Raw genomic sequence first — 22081 nt, 5'->3', positions numbered from 1 at the left:
TCAGCACACAGGGCAGAAAATCACCCCAAATTACCTGAAAATTTATTATTAACTATGCCCAAAATAAGTCTGAGTTGAATGCAATGGGAAATACATTTCAAATAGACTTGTTTATCTATCCATCTGGCTTAGTTTAATTTATAATTTGCAATTATAAGCATTTCATTAATCAGTTAACAAGGCATATTTATAAGGCACATTAATTCCTGGGTTACAACAGTAGACTGGCTTTATTTTAAAAGCAACCTTGGTATTTTATCAAGGAAGAGTTAATGCTGTTTATTCTGTAGCGTTTAGTTTTATGTTAAAGTATTCAATTGGAAATTATGTGTAAGACATAAATCAACTAGTATGCTAATGAATTTTACAGTTTATTACTAAGCTTAGAGAGGCAAATTGTTGATTGGGACAAGGTGATATAGCGTAGATGTAACATGAAAATCTACTTTTTTTGGTGCTTTGAGAAACCAGTAGTAGTTCAGGCTGGACTTGAGCTCACTATGTAGCCTATGCTGGCCATGAACTTGTGGCAATCCTCCTGCCTCAGCCTCTGAAGTGCTAAGATTACAGGTGTGAGCCACCATACCTGGCTGAAAATCTATATTTTAAAAATGTAAAAGCAATAGAGGAACATGATTAAAGAATTAATCTCTCATGTTAGCATGTTGGCCTGTTCTCTTTTCACTCCTGTGAAATGTAATATCTTGATTATTTGCAAGAGAACATTTTTAAAACATAGAGGATATGGCATAATTTTTAAGCATCTAGCAATATTTGTCATTAAGTATTCTATGTATTTGAGGTACTGAATATGCATTTTGGAAAAGCTAATGTAATGCTGGCTTGTGCACCTGGGAATTTTAATATAAGTCTAAATTGTGTGACTGATAGTGAAAAATTATCCTAAGCAAATTTATGCTCTCAATTTAATCATACATAAGCTTTTTCCTTTGGTCTGCTGATATCAGGTTATTTTTAAATTTCTGGATTAATGTATGAATTTCTTCTTCAACTGAGCCAAAAGCCAGTGTCTTAGACCCTTGGATAGTTCATATTGTTACTTTTTAATCTATTCTCAGTTTTTAACATTTTTCTGCCTTTCTGAGCCAAAATAGAGTTCTCAGTCATTCTTTTAGCTAATCTGACACTGACCACCTCATTAAGTGTCAGAAATATTATCAGAAGTATAATCAATATTTGCTGAACCTCCCTTGTCCTAACAGCTAATCCAAAGTCTATGGTTCAATAGCAATTTTACCTGATAATTGTAACTCCGCTACTATTTTAAAAAAGGCTAGAAACATGTAAATCTGACTTTATACTTTCTGTCCAGTAGCATTGCATATGATTAGCATCTAGCACCCGGAGCTTTAGTAAAAAAGTATTGATTAGCTTTCAGGTAATGATACGGATAATAAAACGTTGAATTTTGCTGCAGGTAAAATTTGTCCTGTGAAATAATAATCAGCATCCAACTCACATGTGTATTTGAGGAGAGAATTCACATTCAGCAAGTTGTAAAGCTACATACACATTAATATTGATTTGTGTATTCTCATTGTTTTTGAACACTTTTTACCCACATTCTTCAGAAACATCTTGGTGTTGGATATTAATTCACATTAATATTAGTATATACTTCTTTTAATTAAAAGCTACCCTAATCATTTTATTCAGATTTTTCAATTTTCCACATAGGAAAAAAAATGACTGGTTTTGAAAATTATACTGTACTAAATGTGTCACCAAGTTCAAACAATAGCTACTGAGAAAAACGTTTAGACATGATGTCAGAGGCTACAAACTTATGCCAGATTCCCTGCCCTCTAGACTTTGAGTAGAGGAGCAACTTTCGAACTGTGTTTGTATCTTTGCCTCTGGATTTTGATCATCACAAACTGAGGAAACTGTACTAGATTCGTTGCAAAGTTATTTCTAGTTCCAGGAAAAAAATAATGTTCAAAACCAATAAATTTTAATTTTTCTGAAGAAATTCAAAATTTTTTTAGTTTATTAGTACATGTGTACAATTTTCTAAACTCATAATTTCCTCATTTCTTTTCTCTTAAACTATTTGGTATAGTTCAGGGACTACAGAATAATTATTCATTGAAGTAATTACTGTTCTTCAACAGTAGTTGACTTGATCCTGACAGCTTAGTTCTATGTGATCATTTCCCCCCCTAATTTTGGCAAAATATTAGCAGAACCTACATATTACATATAGAAGTGAATATATGAATCAACAAAACAGAAAATGTCTAGTATTTATGATTAGGATAGTTTGCCATTCAAATAGAAAAGTTGTATTTTAAGACTGTTTTTATGATCTTAATTATGGAGAGAGATGGTTGGGGTGAAGTATTTAGATAGATACATAGTCAATTCACATATCACAAACTAAGTTAGAACCATCATTTCTCAAGAAAAATTTGAGTAAAAGTTTAAGTTGTTACCACTTCATGTCTAGAGAACGGAATGCTTTCTAATAGCATTCTAGGCTACTTTATTAAACAGCACATAATATCTACACTCAAATATGTTGTAAGTGGCTAAACAGAGGTACAGATGTAAGGTGGTTATGACCTTGTCACTAATCAGCAAAGAAAAAGGCAATTTATGTATAATTGTATTAAAATTTTCTGACATAACAGTTGGAGTGGCAATGGCTAGCAATTTTAAGGTTCGTTTAATGACACATACTTTGGCACTTGAAAAATTAATGATACATCTTTTGGCTATTTAACGAGTCTAACAAATAGCGGTGAATTTAATGTGGAAAAATCCTTCACAGTCTTGTAACCCATATCAAATCTATTAGTTAGCTTTGTGCTGGATGAATGGTTTGTGTGGGTGGCTTTGGGGACTGTAGTGTGCTGACATTTACTCTGAGTTCTTTCTGTTTTCTAAAATTGAAAATCTCAGCCACAATAAATTAAGTTTAAGTCATTTTACATCAAATCTCTAAAAACAATAACAACATTGAAACAGGAAAGAAAATGTACGAAAAAGTGGCAAGGAGCTGAGAAGTCCTTGAAAAACAAATTTTAAAAAACCTAAACTGAAGGTATGAAGCTCTTAAGGCAGTGTGTTATTGATTTAGGTTGTTTCAGATGCAGTAGCCGAGCTGCGAATTACTAGGAGCACAGGGACAGCACCCTGCCCCAGGGGGATGCAGTCACCTCTTTTTTTCTCACTCTATGCAACCTGTTTTTGAGAGACTTGAAGCAAACTTCAGGAAAATTTAAAAGGGAAACAGAAAGGATGGGAAGCTCCATTGTGTTAATTTAATTGACTTTGTGACTCATCTAGGGGATTAGTAAAGCACACATCTGCGTCTGCCTGGGTGGGTTACCCGGGTGCTATATACAGTCACTACTCTTTTCCTTCTGGTACTGCTCCCTGCTCTGTTTGCTGGCTGCCATAAACTAAGACCATCTCTTCACTACGCGTTTCCACCATGCTGAACCTGCTTTGCTGCCAGCTAGCTGTGGATTGCATCCCCTGAAATTATGAGCCAAATCAAACCTCTCTTCCCTGAAACTGTAGGTGTCAGGTAAATATTTCTTTATCAGAATTGCAAATTCAATGAGGTTTTAAAAAATGGTAAGGAAAAGATTTTAATGCTGAGACAATTTTCCTTCAAAGCAAAAAAGCACTTTAAAAGTACTCACCTGATGAAAGAAATCATTATTCTATTTAGAGATCATATAAAGAAAATTCTGAGAATCTTCTTGGGTCCTTTGGGCTGGTCAGGTGACAAGCATTTGGCTATCATTTAAATAAGTCACTGGGGCAACTGGTTTTATTTGTTTACCCAGTATGTACTTTTTTCTTTTATTGTTGTGCTCTAAATATAAATTATACCCTAAACACTAACGTATTGAAGTCTTGATCCTCAGTGCAGAAATGTTCAGAGATGCCTAGAGAAGTGATTAAACTATATGCATGTTATAGTCATCAGTAATTTAATCCATCCATAGGTTTTTAGCTGAAAATGCTGTTGGAAGGGAGAGATTGAGAAAATAGGTCACTAGAGGGAAGACTCTGAAGGGTGTAGCTTGTCGCCAGCCCATTCCTCTCTCTCTGATCTTTTCTTCTTGCTCTGCTTCCTGGGTGCCATGGTGTGGGCAGCTTTCCCATGCCATGCTCTTTCTGCTTGGGAGCCAGCCAAACATGGACTGAAATGCTTGAAGCATGAACTAAATAAACCTTTTCTCTAAGTTGTGTATATCAAGTATTTGGGTCTAGTGATAAAAAGCTGACAAATACATTTGTTAGCAGAAACTAAATTTAGTTTGGCACAGTAGCATCTCCAGTCATATAAGTTTTCTAGCATCTTTGCAGTTAGGTTTGAACCAATGACATTCAATTAGTAATAATGGTCTGAAAGTTTAAATCTGTCCAATGGATTGAAGTGACTTCTCTTAGGGCTCTGCAGAAAGTTCTATATCTCTTGACACAAGGGCTGAGCAATTGGTACTGATATTTTCTTCTCATATTTCTTTTCTTTATAGTATTGATGGGATACCTGGTGCTGTAGCGTAAGCTGGAGTTTCTAACCAGGAGGTGACAAGCATGAAGATGGAAGTCAACAAGTGCAGGTGGTAGAGCATAATGGAAAGCACCTGAACACCCCCCAGGACATCTCAAAACAGGTAAACTAATGTTACATAAAGGAACATTTGGGCCCTTTTTTAGTTGACAAGAAGAAATTCTACTTTTTAAATCACTTTTAGTCGGTTTGTGAGTCATAGTCAGACCTCTTAAAAGACAAATTGAACAATAAGAGCTGCGTGCTTGTGTTTATGGATGTGTACGTATGTGAGTTTTCCTTGTGTTTCATTTAAAAGGAAGGATGTTGCTATTTTAACAGAGAAGTGTGAATTTCTTCTCACTCCCAGTTACCATTGAAACCCTGCAGCAGAAAAATGAAGAAACTGAAGAACAAAAGGAAGAGGTTTTAAGAAAGGAAGGCAAGAGAGGTTATTGTGAAAGAAAAATTGGCATACATTTCAGAATATAAGTTGCAATAAAAAATTAAAACTATCACATGAATACAATTTTTATGCTTAATCATCTTCAATCAGTCTCTGTGTACCTCAATTTATTCAAATATTTATAATCACATTCTTTTGCAAAGATGCAGCAATTAATGTTGGGAAGAATGTGACAGAACTCAGAGGAGTAGAGGTGTAGCGAATAACTATTTCAGGTGAGTTTCCACAGCACTGGCTTCTATCTATTTTAGGGAGTATTCCTTTTGGGATTTCTAAACCACATTTTACTTTTTTTTAACTTGTCAAAGTTGACTGTGTGCATGAAAGAAAAATAGTCTTTGAGGTGAATATGGTGTTATAGGTGGCCTCAGGAATTCCAATGGTACTGTAGAAATAAATCAATCTTTTTGATAACCCAGAAGCATTGGAAAGTCAAGGGCCACATTCTGCTACTGCAAAGATTGGCTGGAGCCCATAGCAGCTACTCAGTGAGGGGGAGATGTGTGTCTAGTGTCTTCATCATCTCTTGTCCAATATGGCTTTGACAGGCTTTTGAATTTACAAACAGAAGGAGCCAACCTAGTTGGTAATTTCTTCACAATTATTTATAATTATCATTTGTGTGACGGAAAGCAAACAGTCTGCCACCAAACCTAACAAGGAAGGTAAGGCAGAGATTATAGTTTTCATTCTAGATAGGTTTCACACATTCTTGCTTTACATTAGATTTTCAGTAATTATTTGATCATTGGCCATAATGGATGGGCAGAAAATTTTAGTCTACAGTATTTTAGCATAAGATGTGATAAAGTTGAAAATATACTTTAAAAATAACATATTCCCATATGGGCAACAGAATGGCAGTAACAAGTAGCTTCCGTCAGGTTCCATATGCATTAATTGAACTAATAAGAGGCTTTGTGGAAAATAACTTCCACTTACACCCAAACTTCATTATTTTGTAGACAATCTGCCAAAAGAATAGGTCTCCTTTTCATGATAGTATAAACGAGTGGTAGGAGTACAGAATAAGGCAGAAGAGCTATTAAACATTGCAATTTATAAGCAATATAGCAGGGGTAACCCGCATATCAAATGCTACATTTAATCCTTATGAGATGAAGATCATATGCCTGAGTAAATAAAATTATTCATCAGCCCGAAGTTTGAGTTTATATATGGTTTTACAACATTCAAACAAAGAGAAATGCAGGCTATAAGACCAAAAATGCCCTACTGAGCTTTTCAAAATTAAAAACAACCTCATAGGAGTGATGGTTTTTAAAATTCACATATGGATAATGATTTGGAATAGTTGAAAACTTTCTCACATCTTATAGCTCTCTTGGCTCCTTCTGAAGTTTCATTCTGTCTTTGGGATAAAGACAGAGTGAAAAGAATTTTCTTTATATTCAAGTCACCTATTTTAAACGCATACACATAGTATGTTTTCCATTTCCCCTTTTAAATTCTTTTTTTTTTTTCTGTTATCTTACTTTATAAAGAGAAATATGCAGGGGTTTATTTTGGGACCACTGCATTGACTTTTTGGTCATCTAGGGCTCTGCTGAGTACGTTTTTATTCACACTGACAAGATACAATATTAGAATTTAGTGGGACCAGGAAGATATGTGTTGAGAAGGCAAAGGCTGAGAGCAAATATGAAAGTATTCAGTGGTGAATTGGACGGTAGGTTATGTTTTTTCTTCCAGACAACATGTAACTCAGAAATGAGTTTCTGCATCATTTGTATCTTGCTAAGAAGGGTTCAGGTTTAAAGTCCAGACCTTCAAGAGTAAGTTAGTTTCTCCAAGGCATTTTGCCAGATTTAACAGCTTTTACCAAATCAGATCGGCATTCTTCTAGCACAGGTTACTGTGATGGAGTAAAATTTACACAGTTCAACCTAATAGTCACGTCACTTTATTAACATATATGAATTTACTATCTAGATATCAATATGTAATACAACAAGCATTGTTCATTCCCTACCACTTTGTTTGTAACTCCGTATTGTCTGTACTGTTCTTTTGCTATTTTGTAAAAGGTTGTCTGTCTGTTAATGTTTTCCTCCTTTTATTTTTAAAATAAAAAAAGAAATATTTTCTAAAATTATAAAGGGGTTCTTATCAACTTCAAATTATCTGTATAGAAACATATATGTTAGAAGGAAATGCTATAATATACATGATTACAAGAAATACACCTGTGGGCATGAATTGATACCTGTCCCTGTGGCATCTCACTGCTTTAAGTGTGCCCCAAAGTTTACTTTCACAGCTAAATAATGCAATTTTCAATCACCCTCATCTTCTGATATTTAGAATCTTTAACTTCCTTAGAATCACACGTCTCTTCCAGCATATGTACAATTTTAAGCAACCTCAGTGCTTGTTTAAGCAAAATCAAAACACAAATAAACATAAAGATAAAATACACCCCCCAAACAAATAAAAAACCTGAAAATGATCGTGTTTATAAAAATCAGGACTTAAAGTCACCTGGTAAGTTTATACAAGGAATCCTTCACTTTGGCCTTTCTGATGGTTCGGGGCAGCAACTCCGACGCTCTTTTGGCCTTATGAGGGCACAGCAAGAAGACGACCATCTAAGAAGTTAGAGAAGGGGCAGGCCTGGGTGCAGGCAGCAGAAGCCAGTGGGAAAGACAAGCAAACTGAAAGGAAAGTGGTATTCAAGGTTCCATTATGGTTTAGAGTATCACAAGGCAATTTTTTTGGTAATCAACTGTCTATGTAGGCAATTTGATTATAAATGTATCACACTATTACATGTGAAGAATAACACATTTACAACGATTATTTAAGATGATAATAGGGAAGGGGTGCTTCCTTGTTTGTTGTTTTTTTGAGCCAGGTATTTATTTTTTCATCTTAACAAAATATAGTAGAATTTAAGAGAACTTTCATATCAGTAAAGGAGAATTGAAAAAATTATCTACAGCCTTGTCTCATTGTAAAAGTAAATTGATAATGTTGCATATATATATTTTTATTTTTAAATTTAAAAATTTTAACTGTTAGATAAAACTTAAAAATTGCAATGTTAGTGAGAAGCCATTTATGTTTCAATGCATGCAATATTGTACAATGTTTAAATCAAGCTAAACTTATCTATCACCTCAAATATTTATCATTTCTTTATGATGCAGATACTCAAAATGCTTTCTGTAGTTTTTGAAATATATAGCACATAATTGTTATCAGTTTTCTTTATTTGTTTATTGTTCAACCAGTGCATGAGAAGATTTGTTACATGGTCTAAGCAGGATGTGTTTATATTTGGATGTAGGGACCATCTCTTTATGTTCTTTTTTTGTGAAATGCATCATTTCTGATAATTTCATCTCTCCCACTATAAAGAGAGCCACACCCTTTGGAACCGATTTGTATTGAAACACAACCTTCGCAGCATTTGATTACTGCTTGCAACATTATTCACGGGGCTGTATCACCATCTTGCCTCCTAAATATCAGCCTCCGTTGCCTCTCTCCAAAGTTGTGCTTTGCTTTTATAGAATGACTGTAAGTATCGCTATTTCCCAGAGCATACAGGAGACTGTGGCAATTTGTCTTTTGGTCATGTTATATTTGCATTTAGAATTTAATAACTTAATCACGTGTCAATGTATCTTCCCATGCCTTCTTCCACGTATAGCCATTGCAGAAGGGATAAACAAGGGGATACATATACTTCCCTTGCTTCTGGGTGGAATGATTCCATTTGTAGTGAGATATAAGTACCTTGTCAGGCATGTGTTAAGAACAACTCAAGGACATGTGCCATCGGTGAGCTATTAACATTAAGCAGAAAGTAGCCTCGAAATCCTCAGAAAGCATAGGGTGGACATACCTGGAGGACGATCTGACAGGCAAAACCTTAGAAGTGCTGGGGTGACAGCTCTGAGTGCTAGTAGTGGAGATGCGTGGGGCAAGCAAAGCCTACAGTTAGCACTGTTATCTGTGAATGCTGTTACTTGTGACCCACACTGCAGCCAGGTCCAAGGGTTGGTGATAAATGTCAGATTCCCAGTGCCATGAACTCTTCCTGTCCCAGTGATGTAACTCCATGTAATTTTAAAAACCAAAATTAGTCTTCACACATGTGCCCGTGCTTTGATAAATGGTAGACTAACCTCTCTGCTTTAGTGATCTCCTTAGTATCATTCAAAATGTATCTGGTGCAAGGATTACCAACACAGAGGTAATTTCAGTCTAATTTATTTCTGGAACAGGTGCAAATTCTAGTTAAAGGTGGTTTAAACTTAGTTTTAATAACATGGTGTTATGGACCAAAATGATTTTATCCCCTCAAAATTCTTTTGTTGAATTCCTAACCCACAAGGTGATGGTATTATCATGGAGGTGATTCCATTATAATGATGGAGCTCTCTGGAATGGAATTAGTGTCCTAATGAAAGAGACCCCAGAGAACTCTTTTGGCCTTATGAGGGCACAGCAAGAAGACAACCATCTAAGAATAAGGACAATGGTCCTCACCAGACACAGAATCTGCTGTTTTCTTGATATTTACACCCTAACTTTCCAAACTATGAAAAATAAATGCTATTGGTGAGCGATTTAATTGTAACAACTTGAATAGTTTCAGACATAAGGCACTGCTTTACTTTTAAAAATTTCCTTAAAACACTCGCACCCCCCCACACATACACACACAAGAAATAACTTGCTGTTCTTCGTGACCTTCCTTATCCTTGACCAGGCTTCTCTGATCATACTCTGACATGGAAAGACTTCTTTATTGCTTACGTTAACAATCACACATCATATCTTTCTCCAGTATTCAGGGAGACTTTTGTCCTTAGTTTTCATCTTGTTCCCTGGTTCATCTTGTTCATCATCCTTGGCTCTGTTGGTGCTTAACCAACACAAATCTTTTTAAGTGCCCATGGCAGCACTTGTACTTGACTAACGGTCCAGTTCTATCAGTGTTAAATTAAAGATTAACTAAGATTGGTGCTTAGGAGGCCTGTGAATCTAATAGATGCTAGGAAATGTGGTGTCTTTCCTGCTTTTGCTGCTGGCATGCTGCTGTGGACAGCTGCAATGTACTGATGAGGAGAAGTCAGAGGAAACATTTCAGAAAACAGGGACTCATATGCACAGAATTCAACTATTGCTTAAGGAATAAGAGAGCAATTTATATTCTTGTGTTGCATGATGTAATTACCTGTATAGGAATAGTGTCTTGAAAATATTCAAAGAAAGAAATAAAATGAAAGCTTGGGGGAAGGGGCTGGGGATTTAGCTTAGCGGCAAAGCGCCTCCTGGCAAGCGCAAGGTCATGAGTTTGATTCCTGGTACCGGAAGAAAAGACAAGAAAAAAAAAAAAAAAGAAAGCTTGGGGGAAATCTTAACTTGATGGAGAAGAAAACTGAAAGTTGGAGCTAAGTCTTCACAACATATATGGACTTTTAGATATTCTTATTAAGCTGATTTTGCTGTGCTATGTTATGCTTTGCTATTCTTTCCCTTCAAGAACACTGATTAAAAATGTTTTCATGGTTTATCAATAGTTTACTTTTTACTCATTGCTGAGACAAAATATCCAATGCCCAAAATTAAGGAAGGAAAGTTTTATTGAGCTCATAGTTTTTAGAGGTTTCAGTCCATAATCAGCTGGCTCCAAGGCAGGGTGGAATGACACAGGGGCAACACTTCAAGGAGGCAGAAGACAGCAAAAGCAGCAAGAGCACAAGGCAGGGGGCAAACTTCTTTTCCTCCCTTATATTGTAAGCAGACTACCCCTAACCAGGAAACATGTAGCACTCGCATAATTTCCATGCCCTCCTCTTGCACAGGCTCAGGATGAATACAAAGTAAGGACCCTTGCTCCCTGCTGAGTCACATAGTTAACCTTCTAAACTTCTCACATTGACACAATGAACAACATCCTAGAGCAGGAAGGGCATGTCCTTTTCACCCCAAGATGTAGAACTGCTGAGTCATTTAGTCAAGCCTCTAGACTCCTCAAGTTGACACAATGTACCAACCATAACGATACACCCCTTGTCAATTGGCAACCAGATACATTTCTTTAAACCAGTTTCCAGATATAAAGAAATTATTCTTATCATTTCACAACTTGGATGTTGTAACACAGGTTTAATAATCCTTAAGAACCAGTAGTAAGTCTATCAACATTATATTACATTAGAAACATAACATTTTGCACCCCAAAGGCTCATGAATATCCCTTTATGCAAAAGGCATTTAGTCCATCTGCAAGAGTTGCCAAAGTCCTAGCAGTTTTCAACACTGCTGAAAAGTCCAAGTACCGAGTCTCTTCCAACATGTAAGGCAAACTCTTTAGTTGCAAGCCCCTATACAAATGAAAAGTAAACACTGCCAACATTCAAGCACAGAAAATAAGTATTTTCATTTCAAAAGTTGCAAACGGGAATACAAAGGAATGGGACCAAAGCAAGTCCAAAATCTAGCAGGGCAAACAAAAGTCCTGTAGTTCTTTGTCTAGAATCTGAAGCAATCTGTGGTACATTGTGAGCTCCAAAGGGCCTTCGTGACCCCCACCCCATGGCACTTCTGGTGGTTACAGTTCCCACAGTTTCTCTCTTAGCCCTGCTTTTCTCCCTCTATGCAGCTTTCCTTAGACAGTCCATGTTCTTGGTTTTTCTGAACTTCTGTGGTCTCCAGTGCACCTTTTGCTTCACACTCACAGCTTCACATGCTGCCCTCTCAGGGGCACACTACCTGGCCTCCCAAGCCTTCTTAAATTTAGGTGGGAACGTTCTTAATCTCAGAAGTCTTGCATTCTGTATGTGTCTAAAACCAGCACCACATGGATGATGCCAAAGTCTGCTGCCAGGTGGAGCAGTTGCCAGGCTTTCTTCTCTCTTTGCTGTAGGGGTCAAGTGCCTGAATCGTTCAGTAGTCTGAACCTGAGTATGAGGAACAAATTTCCTATGCTGCTGCAATTCTGGAATCTGGTGTGGCGGCTTCCGCCATTTTGGGACATGGCACTCTGAGGCTTTCTTCTCAAAGCAAAGTCTTTCACCTTTGCAGTTTGGAGGCGGCAAAGGGTGGAGACTTGCTGCTTCTTGTGATGCCCTTAGGCCATTTTTTCTATTTCCTTGTACTTCCTCAGCCATCAAGATCCCCTTTGCTCTATCTTTATAGTCTGCAGCTTTACTGGAGCTTCCTCTCTGGAAAAACTCACAACATTTTAAATCATCTTACTGGGCTCTTTGCTCCTGATTCTCAATGTAAATCTGGCTAAAAGCCCCCAACAACAGCCATGCCATGGCCTCAATATTCAACTGCCTTGAAATTTATTTTGCCAGATTAACTAGTCCACTGCCCTTAATCTCAGTTTCAGGCAAAGTCTCTGGACACCAGCAAAATGCAGACCACTTTTTTCTAAGCCACAATACAGATCATCTGGAGTCCAGCACTCAATTTGGTCTTTTTTTCTCAGCAGAAACCTCCTGAGCCCAGTATTTACTGGCAGGATTTCTATCAGCCTTCTGGTCTTCTGAGCTCTGTCCAGAATCTACCATACAGAACAGCTGAAGGTTTTATAGTGCTTTTCTTTCAGGCAAAATCTCTGAACCTTTTCAAACACTTTCCACAAGCCATTTCCAAAGGTTCTTGAACCACATGGTCAGGTGTAATCACATCAACAGCCTCACTCCCAAATTCTGTCTTGGTTACTTTTTTCTCATTGCTGAGACAAAATACCCAATGCCCAAAATTAAGGAAGGAAAGGTTTAACTAGCTCACAGTTTGTGGAGGTTTCAGTCCATAATCAGCTGGCTCCAAGGCAGGGTGGAATGACACAGGGACAACACTTCAAGGTGGCACAAGACAGCAGAAGCAATGTGTTGGTTTGGGGGATATTTTTGTGAGGTGAAACAATATAATACAGGACACATATTTTTAAGATTATTTATAATAGTAACCCAAAGAATGATATACAAAGGAGTGCAGGAAATCTGTCCATGTACTAAGACCAAAGAATCCAGTTGAGGGTCTGGATCCCACAGAAATGTCCTGCATGAGTCCAGCTTAAGACCTAGAGCTCATGACAATGTCTCCCACTAGTCCAACTGGAGGCCCAGAGCCCATAACAATATCTCATGAAGTTCTGTTCATAGATCTGCGCTGCCAAGGCCTAAAGGTCAGTGGTGGAATCTAGGAAGTCTGTGCCAGTGAGATGAAGGATCTGTGCTAGCAGGCTGAGGGATCTGCACTGGAGCCAGGAAGCAATGCACAAAGTAAAAACTAGAGCTCCCCTTAAAAGTACTACAGCCATCTTCAGCAACAGTGAGGTCCCGAGCTCCTCCAATGGTGAAGACAGCTGAGTTCCCATCAGGAAAGCCAATGCAGCAAGCTTCTTTAGAAGACTGAGCTATGCACCTTCTTTCCCTCTGGAGCCAGGAAACGATGCTCAGAGTGAGGACCAGAGCTTCCCCAAAGTGAACTGAAGTTATTCTCAGTGCCAACAAGGTCCTGAGCTCGTCAGAAGATGAAAACAGCAAGTTCATCAGGAAAGTCAGCACGATGGGCTCCTTCAAAACAAGCAACAGCTCCTTACAGCTTCTGTCAACTCCCAACAGCCTCCTTCTCCTTCTCCAGTTCTGCCTCTATGCTGCTGGCAACAATCCCCAGGTGGGGCTCCCATACCCAGTACCGTGCTTACTCATTTCAGCTGGGGGTTATAAGAACCACAAGTTATCAATCCACTTCAAGCAGTAAGAGCACAAGGAGGGGGGGCAAGCCTCTTTCCCTCCTTTTTATTGTAGGCAGGCTACCACCACCCAAGGGGCGTGTAGCACTCACATAATCTCCATGCCCTTGCACAGGCTCAGGATCTCCATGCCATGGAGATAGGCAGGCTACCACCACCCAAGGGGCGTGTAGCACTCACATAATCTCCATGCCCATGCCCTCTTGCACAGGCTCAGGATGATACACAGTAAGCACCCTGGCTCCCTGCTCAGCCACTGAGTTAACCTTTTAAACTTCTCAAACTGACATAATGAACAACATCCTAGAGGGTAAGGACATGTCCTTTCCACCCCAGGATGCAGAACTGCTGAGTCACTTAGCCAAGCCTCTAGACTCCTCAAGTTGACACAGTGTATGAACCATAACAGCCCATAATATGAAACACATGGTTCTCATTGACTAGAAATATCACAGAGAAGTCATGGGTGTAATACTGGAGATCTCTGGAAAGAAGTGAGGAATAGTCTTCAGAATTAAAAAAAGCAGTCTCAGAGATTATTAGAAATACATGCCTATGTATTAGGCAGGAGCAAGAGTCACTGTATGTTTTTGAGTTGGTGAAGCATTGTCACTGCTAAACTTTAGGAAGAAAATGAGAGAATTTGTTACTATGCTGTAAGAATAGTTTAGATAAGATCTTGAACAGAGAAGATATGGACAGTAGGCAAAATTGTCATAATAGAATTTGTACAGAATCTACTTGAATGGAAAGAGAAAGAGGAGGAGGAAAGCAGAAAGCATCTGAAGTTTTCTGGCTATGTGAATTTTTGGATGCTGTTGAGGGCTGGATGGTATTTCCCAATTCATGTGTTGAGTTACCGACCCCTCTTGTCCTAGAGTGTGACTCTACAGAGAGGAGCAGAGAGACATTTATCTTTTACTATTGCAAATGATGCTGCTTTAAACAGTTTTGAAAATTATAGGCTGAGCATCCCTTGTCCAAAAATTTAGAATCAGAAATAGTAAAATTCAGTACTTTCTGAGTGCCAACATGGTATCACAAATGGAAAAGTCCACATGGACTGCATCTGATGGATTGCAGTCAAAACACAAGTGCATTGATATAATGTATAGATTTATGTTTATGTTATGTGTGTAAGGTGTATATGAAACATTAATGAACTTCATGTTAGGCTTTGGTCCCATTCTGAAGATATCTCATTATGTGTATGCATCCCCACATATGAAAAAAATCCAAAATTTATTAGCGGTCTGGTCATCACTATTTTGGGTAAGGGATACTCTACCTATACATCATTGTGGTAGGGATATTTTTGATCCCCATGATGTTTGCTGCCTGCTTTTATGTATATGTTATTTTACATGGCACAAGGGACTGTCTAGATGGAATTTTTCATGGACCTTAAAAGAGGGAGAGTGTCCTGGTTTATCCAAGTGAGTCTAATGGAATTACATAGGCCCTTAAAGATGGAATAGGGAAGACACACTAAGGTGGGGCAACACAGAAGGAGCAGAACTTTGGAGCAAGAGAGATTTAATCCATTTTTGTGGCTTTAAAATGGAGGTAGTGAGCTAGGATTTATGGAGAGCAGGCAGGTTGCCTTTGGAAGTTAGTAACTGTCCTCAGGTGAGGGTCACTAATCAAGTGAAGAATCCATTCTTCATCTAAATGGGGATTTTACTGCTACAACTGCAAGGGATTGAGATCTGACAATCACTTGAATAAGCAGAAAACAGATTTTTTCATAGAGCCTTGAGAACAAATTATATTCCTGCTCAAGCTGTGATTTTTGACCCTGTGAGATTCTAAACTAAAAACCCAGCCAAACCCATTCTACCCTCGGTAGGTAGACTTTTCCAGTCTATGCAGCTGTGGAATAATACATGTGTTTGTTTTAAGTTAGTGATAATTTGTTATAGCAGTGATAGAAGATGAATACAATCATTTTTTATGGGAAACTGCAAGGTAAATTTTTGAAGTGGAATTATTGAGTCAACAACATATGCAAAGATAATTTTGGTAGATTTTTAAAAATGTCCATAAAAACCAGCAAATTACCTTTCTGAGCAATGAGAGTCTAGGTTTATCCAATTTTTGGATCTTTGATAAGTGGCTAGAAAATGGTATTTCAGTTTTGTTGTAATTGACATTTATCTTATTATAAGTAAAGTACTGAATTTTTTGCATTTTTCAAAACCACTTTTATTCCTTTATCTGAGAAATTTCAGTTCATGCATTTTCTTTTTCTTTCTTTTTTTAAAAAAGTAGGATGAGCTGGTACATCATGGTGACCTGCAAAGTAGGTTCCATACTGTAGAAATGTGTCCTTGGTGTGGGTGTTGCACTTTTTTCCCTCTCAATTTGACGTTTTTCTCTTGATTCTGTTCCCAGTGGTATTTCAATACATGTTCTTATTTCAGTCTTTAAGAAATGTATTTTTCTTTTATTTATTGGCTTCCAAGTCTTATGGCTTGCTTAAAAATTTCTTCTAGGTAAATGTCTCCAAAAAATTCATTTATATAATTTTATTACTTTTTGGATTCATGTCTGACATTTAAACCTTTGATCTCTTCATATATTGAACACTCCTTTTTCCTCTACTGATGTGAAGTGCCATTTTAATTATATTTTAATCTCCCATTTATATTGCTTATTGCTCATTCTAGTCTGTTCCTTTCTGATTGTGCCTACTCATACACTAATAGCACATTTTAAATTATGGAAGCTTTAAAGTATGTTTTAAAGTCTGGTAATATTATCTGCACATTAGTCTTCCACTGTTTTTGTTACAACCTTTAGAATCACCTTGCTAATTTAAAGAAATCCATCTACTAATTCTGCCAAGATATTAATAAATGTACAGGTTAACCTAGAAAAAATAGTCATCTTTATGGTGTTGAGTCTTCCTATTTAAGATCAAAACATATACTTGCATTTTCCAAACTTTTCATGTAAGACCAATGATACTATAGTATCCTTACCACTTTTAGGAATAAAATTTATTCCTAAATTTATTTCTAGATATTTTATCTTTTTGTTGACATGATACATAGAATATTCGAACTTATCTTCTTCTTGGCTGCTGTTTATAAATACATTATATGATTATGTGGATTATATATTATATAACATGTATTTTAACTTTATTCTCTGTCATTTAGTGAATTTTTTTCTTATTGATTCTATTTGTTTTTAAAATATACTATTATAATGTCAGAAATTGATAATTTTACCTCTTCATTTAAAATTTTTGAATGTATAATTTTTTTTTCTATTGTGTTCACAAAGTCTAAATAATTGTTGTAATGAGTCCCTGGTGTTCCAGAGTCCTACTCAGCTGCAGCTGCTGTCCTGAGAGCATCCTTCACTATACAGCTATTTTCTTAATGAAAAAATGTAGTGTTAGTAGAGTTATTCATTATTTTAAAGGCATTATAAGTTGTTAAAATGTCACCTAGAGCAATAAAAATTATGGCCTTAGTGGATAGCACTATACTTGTTTTGCAGGAGAAATATCTTTGTAAGAAAAATAGCATAAACTGACTGGAAGTTTAAAAGTGAGATTTCCAGCACTGACAATATAGCTCTGTGGCATAGTGCTTGCCTGGCAACTGCAAGGTCTTGAGTTTGATTCCAAGTACCAAAAAAAGAGAGATTTCCAGAACTAAAAAATTTACTCAGCCTCAGTACATAGAAAGTTAGATTGGAAATATGGAAACAGGTGAGTGTACCTGGGGGAGTGGCTTTAGCTTATGTGGTATATGAGGCTGGAAAAATAGCTACAAATTTTAGGACCAGAGATATGTAATATTTAGTTTGCAGATGTTCACATTCCTTCAGTGTAGAAACCTCCCTGACATCAAAGTTTCTATATGTTCATATACACTATATGTTTCTAAAACTATATGTGCAGTTTTAAAATTTGTTGATTAGTATTGCTTTAGGAAAATTCAAGAAAAAAGATATTTGGGTCGTCAAGGAGAAGAGAAGGGGAACAACTGGATGGGGGTGGAAATCCACTAACAATTCAGGAGAAATGAGAATGGAGGGGATATATATATATATTTATGTGTGTGTATATATATATATATATATATATGTGCATCGAAAGTGGAGAGAGAATACTACAGCAAGAAAGGGAAAATGATGAGAATGGCATGTTGCAGAAAGGTATAGATGTGTTCATAATAGTCTTAATCGGTTCATACAGGAGATCTAATGTGGCTAGGTGGAAAAGCTGACAGCAAAAAGGGAATTTAGGATAGCTTAACTATTAAGTTATCACAATGATTGTGTGATGTCTACAGCAGGATCATGTTAGAAAAGAGCGTTCATTTTTTGACATATTGATATTAAATATAGTTCTTATATTGTACAATAGAGCTCTTCAATGTATTCATCCTCCATAATTGAAGTTTTATATCTTTTAGGCAACAACCACCCCCAATGAGAACTTTTAAAAATTCTCTTGATGACTTAATGAAAGTTATGGAAGTAGAATCTTAAAGAAGTAAACTATTAATCTTTTGTTTATTTCAAATGACTTATGTATAGTGATTTAACTACTGTTTGTGATAGAAGGAAAGAAAACCACTGTCCACTCAGAGATAAGCAGCCATGGTAGTTTTGACTCTAGGCCTGAGAAGAAGATGGTGTAACATGTGAAACTTGAGCTATAATATCAATGAATATTAGGAGTCAGTAATAAAATTTCCTCGAGGTATTCACTTCTTTAAAGTTACTTAGGAAATATATCTTCTTACAATAATGGTTTTTAAATTGTTGCTCCTTTGTAAAGAAATGCTATCATTCTGAACTTCTATACTTAAATAGGACTTGCCATTTTCATCACTGTCTAAACAAATGTGTCACGAATCAGTGTTTTTTGTGGCTGTAGCAATCTTAATAGCTGTTTTCATAGTTTCCAGGTTTGAATAAATATACTAAAGAAAAACAAGGAGCTTGTGCTGAAATTAAAAAGAAAAAGTGAGTTGTAAAATAATGGTGCATGTCATGACTAATCTGAACAGAGTACAATTAGGTAAATGTGTTTTTGGAAATTAGGTAGTGTACCTACAGCGTAAGAATAAGTAGTTCCTAAATCTTTTCTATCAATAAAAAGCTATAATAGTTCATGAAAACCAAGTTAGGTGTTCCACTAAAATATGAATTTTCATTCTAATTTGCAATCTATGCATATCCATTGTCTGTTTTACAGAGCAAGTGAAAATAGGAGTATTGACTATAAAAAAAATAAATAAAGTGCAAAAATAACACTTTCAGATAATAGTGAGTCAAGTAAGTGAAGAAAAAGAAAATTTTCAAAGGAAAATGAAAGAATCAAAATATAGTTGAACTGAAGAGTTAAAGGTATAAATAGTACACAAGCAAATTTTTATTTTTTATACATTTAAATAGCGAGTATACCTGTTTTCTTAAATTTATAATGTTCAGAATTTGAAGATACAAACCTGATGGCCTTTAGTTAAAACACCTGAGCAGTCAGATGATGTTTCCACCTATGGCTACCCGACATAATTTTTCCCTATAAAATTTGCATCTGTGTTGTTTGGTTCAATGGACACATTAGCTAAGGGAACCAGTTACTAGAGTAGCCTATGAGATCAGTATTTCCATAAAGTTTGGAGTCCGACTTACCTAGTGAATAGGCCTTTAGATTTTAAAGGTGTCTAAACTGTTTTTATGTAATTGGAACTTGACTCTGTAATGGAAAGTCAAGCACATATCCAGTGCCGAGACAGTAACAGAGCCGAGCCACTTTCCTGAGGCAGAAATGAGTGTGCTCTAATTCCTTCCTGTGTGTTCACTGCCTAAGCAAAGTCTGAAGACTAAAAATACACAAATAAATTGCATCTCTTATCATTTATTTAATGATAGCAGCTTATTAAATAATTTAATATCATTAATCTGTCAAGCACAGTCTTCCTCATCAAAGATAGTACTATTTGTGCCAACGATTTAATAGATTAAAAGCAATCATAGCCCCAAATGGCTGCAGGAAAAAGATGATGAGAAAATATGGAACCTCAAGAATTTTTTTTAAAGATATAGAAAAAAGTTATGCCAAAGATCTACAGCTTTCAGAAGTTAGTAAGTTGATACCCTGCTATGATAGGTAAAGGACTGATGGGCAAGTATGCTTTAATCCATTCTTTTCATCCAGGCACAAAATCTGGCACAAGGTGAACAAAGGGTTGAAAGACTTTTACTCCTGCCTCACTCATTTACCACACAAGTACTTTTTAAGCACTTACAAGAATTTCCTTTGTTTATTATCCCTCATGGAAGGAGGATATTAAAGAGAAGTGGAACCATACTTCTGTACTCTAGGGGTAGGTACGGACTCTGGGGGTAGGTCAGGTTTCTACAGGAAAGACAAATGGTGGTTTTGCAAGAACCTGATGATTTGGGTCTTTATAGCTAGGTTAGTTGAGACAAAAAAGAGAGTTGTTACTCAGTCCAACTATTTTGTGAATGGTCTAAATGGAGACAGTATCAGTAAAGGAAGACCTATGGGTAGAATTTCAAAACTAGTGAATTAACAGCCATACCCTTTTTAAGCAAAGCAAAGCAAAGCAAAGCAAAGCAAAGCAAAGCAAAGCAAAGCAAAGCAAAGCAAAGCAAAGCAAAGCAAAGCAAACAAAGCAAAGCAAAGCAAACAAAGCAAAGCAAAGCAAAGCAAAGCAAAGCAAAGCAAAACAAGTCAGGGCAACCAGTATTGAACAAGAACTTAATGGGCTTCCAAACAGAAGTCAAGACAAAGATTTAAGCTGTTACTCTATTACTTCAGTTGTGTTAACATTGACTATCTCATAAATGGTATTTTCATGCATATTTCTTTGTAACATAAGACATTTTGATTATACATTTTAAGAGGAATGTATTTAGTAGTGATTTTAATGTAGAGTTTTCACTTCAGTTTAAAGTATAATCAAAAGAAAAGGTTAAAAATCAAGTATTTTGAAGCTGTCTGGCTGTTGTTGCTTTTGAGCAAAAAAAAAGCTGGTTTGGAGAAAATGAAACGTGCGTCTTTGACTAGAAGGTTTTTACATCAGAGTTTTTCAGTCTTCTACACACACACATGGCAGAATATTTGTGACTTCACTTCTATTATTTGATGTATTTTACTGGTATTAATACTTAAGTTACCTTTTCTGCTCTAGATCTGTTCACTCAAAATTTTCTTGACTGTCCAGTTGTCAAGTCCAAAGGATGATTGAGGCAGTGGTTCGATTCTGACTTGTTTAGTTATTCATTATCCTGTACTGAATTTTTGGTCATAGCTTCATTTTATGTTCTGGTTAATTCCCACTGTTATCCTTCACTTGCTGACTATCCCTTCCGTAACAGTTCTCCGATTACTATTAAGGTGTTATTCTCAAACCCAAGTCCTTTGATGTCTTAGAATTTTGATCCTATTTATTCATGTGCAGTTGAAATGCTCTATCAGGTGATGCAACTGAAAGCAATAATACTCACTTGGAAAATCCTTATTTTAAACCTGGGATATAGTTGGAATTCTCTGAGTTTTTTTCACTCACAGAAACCAAGACTTTGAGCTACTGTATTAGAATCAAAAGCACTAGGCAAGCAGTAACTGAATCCAGTGAGTTTTTAAAAAAACATGTGAGTTTAAACAATTAAAACTATCCAAGTTTTTTGTCCAGTTACTTTAACCATCTTTCGTCTTTCCATAAATCAGTCTACCTTCTATATATTTCTGCATGTAAATTGTTGTCTTAAATATTGACTAGAGCATTAAGCAAGGTCCTAATGCTTTTTACTTTTTATTTTTGTTGGTATGCATATCAGTACATAAACTCCTTTTGGGGAGTTGGTACATGCATGTAACACATCTTAGTTCTTTTTTCATCTCTTTCCCGTTTAAGAAAGATCCGTCTCCCTACTTCACAATATCTATCTTCTATTTAAGTTTGAAAGGTCTTACAGACAAAATAATATCACTGGAGCCTCAGACAACACCAAAGGAGTGCCCTTAATGTGCTTTGAATTAGAGAACTATGAGATAGTGTATGAAATGGAAGAGAGGAAGAAGCACAAATATATGGAGACCCATGTTAGAAGGTTGCAAGAAAGTAGGCAAGAGATGATGATGGCTTGAACTAGGATGATAGTATTAGGAATGATAGAAGTGGATGAATTTTAGAAATTTTTTAGGGCCAAGGATACAGCTCAGCAGCATAAGTGCCTACTTGGCAAGTGCAAGGTCCTGAGTTTGATTCCCTGCACCAAAAAAAAAAAAAAAAAAAAGGGGAAATTTTTGGAGGCATGCTGAACATAATTAAAGAAT

At 36.4% G+C, this 22081-nt stretch overlaps 1 long non-coding RNA gene across 5 annotated transcripts in view; it reads left to right on the top strand.

The window, feature by feature from the left end:
- LOC102012158 overlaps positions 1-22081 on the top strand; it is a 218619-nt gene that overhangs the window by 173557 nt on the left and 22981 nt on the right. For 3 of the 5 annotated variants that reach the window (XR_259571.2, XR_001231628.1, XR_001231621.1), the window contains 2 exons: positions 4518-4658; positions 4854-5041. This is a non-coding gene — a long non-coding RNA (uncharacterized LOC102012158). Of the gene's footprint in view, positions 1-4517; positions 4659-4853; positions 5042-22081 lie in introns of those variants that run through there. The other 2 variants (XR_001231624.1, XR_001231625.1) reach the window with 2 other exon arrangements.

Source organism: Chinchilla lanigera, unplaced genomic scaffold (genome assembly GCF_000276665.1).
Source record: "Chinchilla lanigera isolate Chin_1 unplaced genomic scaffold, ChiLan1.0 scaffold00006, whole genome shotgun sequence".
Classification (NCBI taxonomy): domain Eukaryota; kingdom Metazoa; phylum Chordata; class Mammalia; order Rodentia; family Chinchillidae; genus Chinchilla; species Chinchilla lanigera.
This window is presented reverse-complemented; position numbering and strand designations above follow the sequence as displayed.